At 38.4% G+C, this 9566-nt stretch overlaps 1 protein-coding gene across 12 annotated transcripts in view; it reads right to left on the bottom strand.

Moving 5' to 3' along the window:
* The window catches only part of FNBP1L (formin binding protein 1 like), a 94614-nt gene that overhangs the window by 38016 nt on the left and 47032 nt on the right, over window positions 1–9566 (bottom strand). The window contains exon 2 of one of the 12 annotated variants that reach the window (XM_037744163.1): window positions 2890–3062. The exons of the other annotated variants lie outside the window; for them this stretch is intronic. The gene's annotated coding sequence lies outside the window, so the exon portion shown is untranslated. The remainder of the gene's footprint in view (window positions 1–2889; window positions 3063–9566) is intronic. 12 annotated transcript variants of the gene reach the window in all.

Below are 9566 nucleotides of genomic sequence, written 5' to 3'. Positions count from 1 at the left end.
AAAAAAAAAAAAAAAAAAAAATGACTATTACGTGAAGCTGAATGTTTAACTGACACTATAGAACAGCTAAATAAAAATGCCCACTGGAGATATACAGTAAAAATTAGAACTCTAAAGAAACTTCTGGGATCAAGATGCAGATATGAGAGTAAACATACGTAAAGACAGTAACAGAAACAACAGGAATTACCATTTGTCATTCATGTATTGTTTGTAAATCTTAATGCTAAACTTCTTATACATAATCTTACGCTTACAACACCTGCACACAGTTATTATTAGCATGACTTTGCAGGACTCAGACACATTAAATGACTTGCCCAAGTCACATAGCTAGTCAGTGACAAAGCCAAAACCTGACTCAAATCTGATGGCATCACCTGAGACAGTTAAAATAATGAACGTGAATGAGGCTACTCGAGAAGTATGAAATGAAAGGTAGCTAAAAACCATCTACAAATACAAATTTAACAGGGAAGGAAGAAGAGTTGCTTCAGAAGAACAATAAGGATGAACAGCTAGGAAGATTAGAGGTAAACAAACTATGTCCCACCACCTATTTTTGTAAAACAAAATTTTAATGGAAATACACTACACTCATTTGTGCATGTATCGTCTGTGCTGCTTTTGCATCAGAACAACAAAGCTGAAAGACAACCGAGTTGAGTAGACATATGGGTAACAGAAAACCCAAGAGTCTGTCATTGAAGAGAAGGGATTTTTTAAAAAGACATTCTAAGACATGCCAGGTGAGGTGTCTCATGCCTGCAATCCCAGTGCTTTGGGAGGCCAAAGTGGGAGGATCACTTGAGGCCAGGAGGTTGAGGATGCAGTGAGCTATGATCGTTGCCACTGCACTCCAGCCTGGGCAACAGAGACTCTGTCTCTTTAAAAAGAAAAAAAAATAAAAAAAAAAAAAAAAAAAAAAAAAAAAAAGAAAAGGAAAAAAAGAAGACAATTAAGACACTTTGGGAGGCCAAGAAAAACAGATCATTTGAGGTCAGCAGTCTCTACCAAAAATACAAAAAATCAGTCGGGCATGGTGGCGCACTCCTGTTTTCTCAGCTACTCAGGAGGCTAAGGCATGAGAATCACTTGAATCTGGAAGGTGGAGGTTGAAGTGACCCGAGATTGTGCCACTGCACTCCAGCCTGGGCAACAGAGCAAGACTCCGTCTCAAAACATAAAAGAGGAGGAGGAGGAGGAAGAAGAAGAAGGAAGAAGGAAGAGGAAGAAGAACAAGGAGAAGGAAGGAGGAGGAAGGAAGAGAAGGCGGAGAAGGAGTGTTGGAGGCAGAGGACGAAAAAGAAGTTGTTGTTCTAAGACAGAAACAGTCAATTCATCAAAGATAATAAAACAAGTACCTAAAATATCCATGGAATTTAGCAATTACCAGGTGATTTAACAGTATGGTTATGACAGGCACAGTCTCCAACCTATACATGGGGTTGTATTCTAGAAATTACTTTTAAAATTCAGTGGTTTTCAAGCACAAACTCATGAACTGCATTAAACAAGTCAAATTTAAGCAAAAAGCATTTTATAGAATGAGTAGTTTCAAAGTTTGACTACATTTTTTTTTTTTTTTTTTTTTGAGATGGAGTTTTGCTCTTGTTACCCAGGCTGGAGTGCACTGTCGTGACTGCGGCTCACCACAACCTCCACCTCCTGGGTTCAGGCAACTCTCCTGCCTCAGCCTCCTGAGTAGCTGGGATTACAAGCGCGCACCACCGAGCCCAGCTAATTTTTGCATTTTCAGTAGAGACAGGGTTTTACTATGTTGGTCAGGATGGTCTCAAACTCCTGACTTCGTAATCCACCTCAGCCTCCCAAAGTGCTGGGATTATAGGCATAAACTGCTGCACCCAGCCTATATCAACATTTTAAACATTGTTTAGTGTCCCGGTCTGTAGTGGACACAGTTTACCTACATGCGTCATTACCCTTCTTTTGTAACAGCTTGTGGAGTTGCATTTCTGCTCATCAAAAAGCCATGTCATTTCACACACTTCCCAGCCCCGCCTAACAGTTCTGTAGAACCATGTGGCCGATTATTAGCTCTGTGTAAGCACAGGCTGAAAGACTTAGAGCTTGTGCACAACCTTCTGGTCTCCCTCATTGTCTATTGAAGCAATTGTAGAGGCTGAATGATGAGATGAAGAAGAAAACAGTATGGATCCTTGAGTTACCACATGGGCTGTCCGAATCTGTGGCACTTTGCAGAGTAAGAAACAAGTGTTTAGTTATGTTTAGTCCCTGGGATTTGGAATTTGTTATTCTACTATAGCCTAACGTATCCTAAAATACAGCTCCTCCACTGTCATGCCTATGAACCTATGATCAGGGTGACCACATATTAAGGTTCAGGAATATTTATGTGATCCAGATCCATTAATCTAGGCCAATGAAACTCAATCCTAAAATTTCTGTTGTAATACATAGGAAAGCATGCTCTCTTTCTGCTAAAGTTGTTAAACTGATAGGACATAATGTTACAGCCATGGGGAAACAGCCTACTGGGAAATTAAACCAACACAGAGAAAAGTGAAGCCAAGAAGAAAGATCCTTAACAATTCTCTGATTACCTGGATCCCTAAATTTTTCACTCAAATAAGCCAGTAAATTCCTTTCTTTGTCTAAACCAATCTGAGTTAGGCTTCTGATACTTGAAAGAATAATGAGTACTACAGACGTTAACCAGAGAAGTCATTAATAGCTTAAACATCACATAAATAACAGTAATTTGAACTCTAGTTTCTGGGAGGAAGAGCACATCTAACACAAGAGGGAAGGGGAAGAAGACAAATAACTCTGTATTTTGAGCATACAGGGTAGTCCTAAGCAATTTTAAAAATAAATTCCTCTTGCTTCCCTGTATGTAAAACTCACACAGATATCTATAGGTGACTCATCCAAACCCCAATGTCCAGAGCCCTCAGATACCATACACAAGTCACTAGAGACTCCATTCAAGCCAGCCCTGCAACTTGAAAAACTACAGCACTGTCCACGACGTTCTTCTCATATTCCACCAAATCCAAATTTCTAGGAAAACATATGATCTGAAAGAAGACACACGAAATAATAATAATTATTATTTTTGAGACAGGGTCTCACTCTGTCGCCTAGGCTAGAGTACAGTGGTACAATCTTGGCTCACTGGAACCTCCTCCTCCTGGCTCAAGCAATCCTCCCATCTCAGTCCCGGTGGCTGGGACTACAGGCACATGTCACCATTCCTGGCTAATTTTTTTGTATGTTTAGTAGAGATGGGGTTTCGCCATGTTGGCCAGGCTGGTCTCGAACTCCTGAACTCAAGCAATCCACCTGCCTACACCTCCCAAAGTGCTGAGATCATGGGCATTAGCCACCGCCTGGGTTAACACGCCAAATTATCAACAGTACTCATTTCTCAGGAGAAGAACTGAAAAGGGACTTGAATTTAAATGTGCTATAATGATCATATAATGCTGGCTCATCCTTGTAATCCCAGCACTTTGAGAGGCTGAGGTGGGCAGATTATCTGAGGTCAGGAGTTCAAGACCACCCTGGCCAACATGGCGAAACCCCATCTCTACTAAAAATATAAAAATTAGCCGGGCATGATGGCACACATCTGTAATCTCAGCTACCTGGGAGGCTGAGGCAAGAGAATCACTTGAGCCCAGAAGGTGGAGGCTGCAGTGAGCTGAGACTGAGCCACTGCACTCCAAGCCTGGGCAACAGAATAAGACTCTATCTCCAAANAAAAAAAAAAAAAAAACAAAAAAAAACAAAAACAAAACAAACAAAAAAACCATACAATGCTTTCATAATTAAAAAATAAATAAATAAAACTAGGTCGCATGTGGAGGCTCACACCTGTAATCCTAGCACTTTGGGAGGCTGAGGCTGGTGAATCACGTGAGGTCAGGAGTTCGAGACCAGGAGGGCCAACATGGCGAAACCCTATCTCCACTAAAAATACAAAAATTATCCAGGTGTGGTGGGGGGCACCTATAATCCTAGCTACTCGGGAGACTGAGGCAGTAGAATCACTTGAACCCAGGCAGCGGAGATTGTAGTGAGCTGAGATCACACCACTTCATTCCAGCCTGGGAGAAAGAGCAAAACTCCGTCTCAAAAATAAATAAATAAATAAATCTAATAATAAAAATATGCAATAAGAATTTATTCTTCCAAAGTAGCTAATCTCATTTGAGTCGAAAGTCAGCAAAAAGTCATACCAAGGCATGAATGGTTAAGTAAGTCCCACAAATGCCTGCTTTGCAGTTCTAACACAATATGCTTACCAGCTCAAATAAATCTTAAATATATAAGTGCAAAGCATTCAGGTTGTTCCTAAACTAAAAATATTTTAGACAATTCATCTAGTTTAAGAAATCTGCCCTTAATGTCACTTCCCCTAGGCTCTTTTTCTGTTCTCTCCTCTTCTAAATCTAGATTCTCCACCAATTATGACAGCAGTTTATGCGTAAGACATGTTTTAGTATGTTGTCATAAATCAGGAGTTAACTGAAACAAAGTTTTTGATACACACAGTACATATTAGAGAAATTAGAATAGATTTCATAGATATGCTGGTACATCGTTTTGGGAAGAGAGTGTGTGTGTGTATGTATCATCCATGTTTTTCTATGTACTTTGGTTTCATGCACTCTGGATACAAAATAAATTAATGTTGTTCCTTCAGTTGTCTGACAAGGCTTCTAAATTTAGTGGGCATCTCCAAAGACTATAGTAAACATATTAGTTATATATGTGACAGTAAATATATCACCCTACTTAATATATAAGTTGTTGATCCTAATCTTTTTATCCATTCTAGTTTTATCATGTTTATACTGACTTTTGAGTTTCAGTAAAAATTACAAAATATTCCAAATACTTTCTCATAATATTAGTTCACTTCTATTAAAACATTTTGCAGCTAAGTGTCAGAATGCAAACTATCTCAAAACTCTTAAAAGACTCAGAATCACTTTTTTTTTTTTTTTTTTTGAGACGGAGTTTCGTTCTTGTTACCCAGGCTGGAGTGCAATGGCGCGATCTCGGCTCACCGCAACCTCCGCCTCCCGGGTTCAGGCAATTCTCCTGCCCCAGCCTCCTGAGTCGCTGGGATTACAGGCACGCGCCACCATGCCCAGTTAATTTTTTTTATTTTTAGTAGAGACAGGGTTTCACCAGGTTGACCAGGATGGTCTCGATCTCTTGACCTCGTGATCCACCCGCCTCGGCCTCCCAAAGTGCTGGGATTACAGGCTTCAGCCACCGCGCCTGGCCCAGAATCACTTCTATACATTTTCAACCTTTCAATATTTGAGAGGCTGAGTTCCAATTACTGTTTAACAGGTGATCAATATCCTATTTACTTACAAAATGGAATATAAATCATACTATTTCTTCTGGCAAAGGGCAGTGTTAGTGACCTGAGACTTAATGACTAGTACCCCTTTTCTTAACCTACTTAAGAGCTGCCAGATTAACACATATGGCCCAATTTGTGGGTTCAGTTAAGTGACCCAACGATAGCAAACAAAATAGCTGGGCCAACGAGATTCCTTTCTGAAAGTTTTAAGACTTTGGACCTGACACAGCTTTGAGGCCAGTATGGGAGCTGACTCTCTAAGACATAAAACTGGAACTGTGGGTGACTGTGTTTCCTGCCATGGGGAGAAAGCTAGTCCGTGCTCAAAGAACAAAGCCATCAACCCACCAAAAGAAGAAGAAAAAAAGACAAAGGGCTTTGGCTGTGTTTCAGATACTGTCTTCATTTTTTTCTGTGACCTGGCTGTAGTATAAGCCTTATAGCAGTTTGACTATTCTACTTCTTGAATTCAATAAAAAATTAAAATCAATACATCAATAAATGTATATTGTAAATAAATTTCTCACTGTACTTAAATTAGCTCAAGCTGGAGTTTCTAGCAAAGCCAAGAATCTTCTCTCATACAGTAAAAAATTAAACATAAAAGGCATCCACTGCAAAAGAATGAAGCTGGACCCTTACAATACATACAAATATTAATTCAAGATGTATCAAACATCTAAAACTATGAACTGTAAGAATAAAACACAGGAGGAAAGCTCTGTGACATTGGATTTTGCAATGATTTCTTGGATATGACACCAAAAGCAGGCAAAAATATTAAAAATAAATAAACTACATCAAAATTTAAAACTTCAGTGCAAAGAAGGACACAATCGAGAGAGTGAAAAGGCAATCTATAGAATGGGGGAGATTTGCAAATCATATATATGGCAAGGGGTTAATATTCAGAGTACATAAAGAATTCCTAAAACTCCACAACAAAAACCAAGTAGCTCAATTTAAAAAACTGATTTGAAGAGACATTTCTCCAAAGAAAACAAATGGAAAATAAACATATGAAAAGATCACTAATCATCAGGGAAATGCAAGTCAGAACCACAGAGAGATAAAAACTCACACCGATTAGGGGCTGGCTACTTGCAAAACAACAAGGATGTGGACTAATTGGAAGCTTTGTGCATAGCTGGTAAGAATGTAAAATCTTTCAGTCAGACAAAATAGAGTGATGAAATAGACTAACACAGAAAGCGAATTCTGTTAAGGAGGTATGAGGAAAGTAAAATGAGACGGAGACTATGTATTAGTCCATTTTCATGCTGCTGATAAAGACATACCCCAGACTGGGAAGAAAAAGAAGTTTAATTTGAATTACAGTTCCCCACAGCTGAGGAGGCTGCAGGATCCTGGCAGAAGGCAAAAGGCACTTCTTACAGACTAGTTGTATTTGGACTGCTCTGTATCTAAGCCTACCCGAAATATTTAGGACTGCTCTTAGTAAACGCAATGATGTACATGACACGAACTTAACAACCACATCACAATGATGTATACGTCACCAAACTCCAGTATTAATAGAAACCTGTTATGTGGTCAAAGTTTCAGCATGTGGTCAGAGATTATAATTTCTAAACTAAACAGAAACACAGATTATTCAATTATTTATTCATTCAACTTAATCACCCAGTTCCACAGGTACCAGGTAGGCTTGGTATGGAGTACAGAAATGCACATAATATAATCTCTGATCAAAAGGAATTCAGAGATTACTGCTTTGGCCAAAATAAGAATAGTCTGTGGGCTTCCTGTCTTCCAGCCTAATTCTCTTCCACTATGCCATACTGCCATATTTGAAATCAAAAATGTATGTATGCTCTGAGGCAGAAGCTGAGGAATATAATTTCATTCAGCACTATCTCTATGCTAGAACTTAATACAATTACTTTTACTAGAAAAAACTAGAATGATACATATTACCTAGGGCTCCTTTATTTACTTAGAAATCTTAATCTGTTATATAAATACAACAGTTTATTAAAAAGAATGATTGATTTCAGTTGCATTTCTTTGCAAACAAAAACCATTCTACCAAGTGATTTGAAGTAATCAGCTTCCATCAATCAAAATGAACATGATGATTCAATTGTATATAACTATGTCTCCAAATGTGATTAGATGCTTTATTTTCTATTTATTCCCATCCTCAAACCCAAACCAAAAGTCAATCAATATCAAACACCAGAATAAATTTAAATCAATACCATCGAAACACAAGAACAGAAGAGTAAAGAGAGAAAAGAAGAAAATCTAGAAATACCAAAGACTAAGAAATTTTATTCTTGCAATGTATTTAAAATGAAATTGTTTAACATCATAAATATAGTTGATATGATCTGACTGTGTCCACACCCAAAATCTCACCTTGCATTATAGTTCCCATAATCCCCATGTGTCATGGAAGGGACCAGGTGGAGATAACTGAATCACAGGGGCAGTTTCCTCCATCCTGTTCTCACGACAGTAAGTGAGTTCTCAGGAGATCTGATGGTTTTATAAGGGGATTCTCGCTTCGCTGAGTAATTATTCTTCTCCTTCCACCATGCTTATAAATTTCCTGAGTCCTTCCCAGCCATGCTAAACTGTGAGTCAATTAAAACTCTTTCCCTTATAAGTTACCCAGTCTCGGGTATGTCTTTATTAGCAGCATGAGAATGGACTAATATAATAGTTATGATTTAGGAGGAAAAAAAAAGTGCTGCCTCACCATGAAAGAAATTATCCTCTGCAGTAGCAAAACTAAGGGGAGTTAACCAAAAGAATTTTTCCCATTAAAGAGGAGGAAACAAACAAGGCAAACCTCTTCCCTTTGGACAAAACACATTCTATAAACAGCAGCTGATAATCCAATTATTTACTAAGTAGTCATCCAAAGCAGCAAATCTCATTGTAGATCATTTCAAATTAAACATGCCTTCTCTCAACTCTTTGTTATTCCTCACACATGAACACTCCAATAATTCTGCCCTTGTTGAAAATCACTGCTATCAAGAATTATCCTTAGAATGGAAATGTGCCAAATTATTTAAGTGTCCTTCATTCCTTAAAAGATACTCACTTATCTAAAGCATCAGTACATAATAAAATCCACTTTCTCAATACAAAATTCTATTTTTCATATCATAAAGTTGTGGGTTCTAGCCAACCTTGCTTCAATGAACTCAAGCTCAAATCCCTTTTTTGCAGGTAAGTGAAAATTGTAATTGTTATTATCAATCTCAGAACAGACAGAAGGCAAACAAATCTGTTATTTGATTAGATGAGTCCCGTTATACTAGCAAAACCCCGGCCATTCCAAAACCTTTGAGGTCTGAATTGTCCTGGACAGCTAAATATTCCAGATTGCTGAAGTTCTATCTTATAAATTATCAATATTTATTTAGTTATTTATTTATTTAAGATGGAGTTTCACTCTTGTTGCCCAGGCTGGAGTGCAATGGCGTTATCTCTACTCACTGCAACCTCTGCCTCTAGGGTTCAAGCAATTCTCCTGCCTCATCCACCTGAGTAGCTGGGATTACAGGCATGCGCCAGCCACCACACCCAGCTAAATTCTTTTTTTGTATTTTTAGTAGAGATGGGGTTTCACCAAGTTGGTCAGGCTGGTCTCAAACACCCAATCTCAGGTGATCCACCCACCTAGGCCTCCCAAAGTGCTGGGATTACAGGCGTGAGCCACTGCGCCACCAATTTTTATTTTATAATTTGTGATAGGAATCTCTTTTGAAGCATACCCTCTTCTCTGCTTAATAAAAAGTGTTTTAAATTACAAAAGTAATACACAATCATTTAAAAGACTACAATTGAAAAGTGCATGAAATAAAAAGTTCCTTCCCTTATTCCCTACTCTCATTCCACAAGGGTAACCATTGTAATACAATCTGGAGCATAATCCTCTAGGCTTCTTCAGAATACATATAAATTTTATAAATAACTGTATATAAACACAAGTAAGCAAGATAATGATGTTACTGCACATTCAGTTCTTACTGTACATTCATCATTCAACCTGATAAATAAATCTTTTAAGTTTAAAATGCTGGTACGCCAGATTTTTTTTAAACTTTATCTACCAAGGCCGGGCGCGGTGGCTCAAGCCTGTAATCCCAGCACTTTGGGAGGCCGAGGCGGGTGGATCACGAGGTCAAGAGATCGAGACCATCCTGGTCAACATGGTGAA

This window comes from Cebus imitator, unplaced genomic scaffold, assembly GCF_001604975.1.
Source record: "Cebus imitator isolate Cc_AM_T3 unplaced genomic scaffold, Cebus_imitator-1.0 Scaffold166, whole genome shotgun sequence".
NCBI classification, from domain to species: Eukaryota; Metazoa; Chordata; class Mammalia; order Primates; family Cebidae; genus Cebus; species Cebus imitator.
This window is presented reverse-complemented; position numbering and strand designations above follow the sequence as displayed.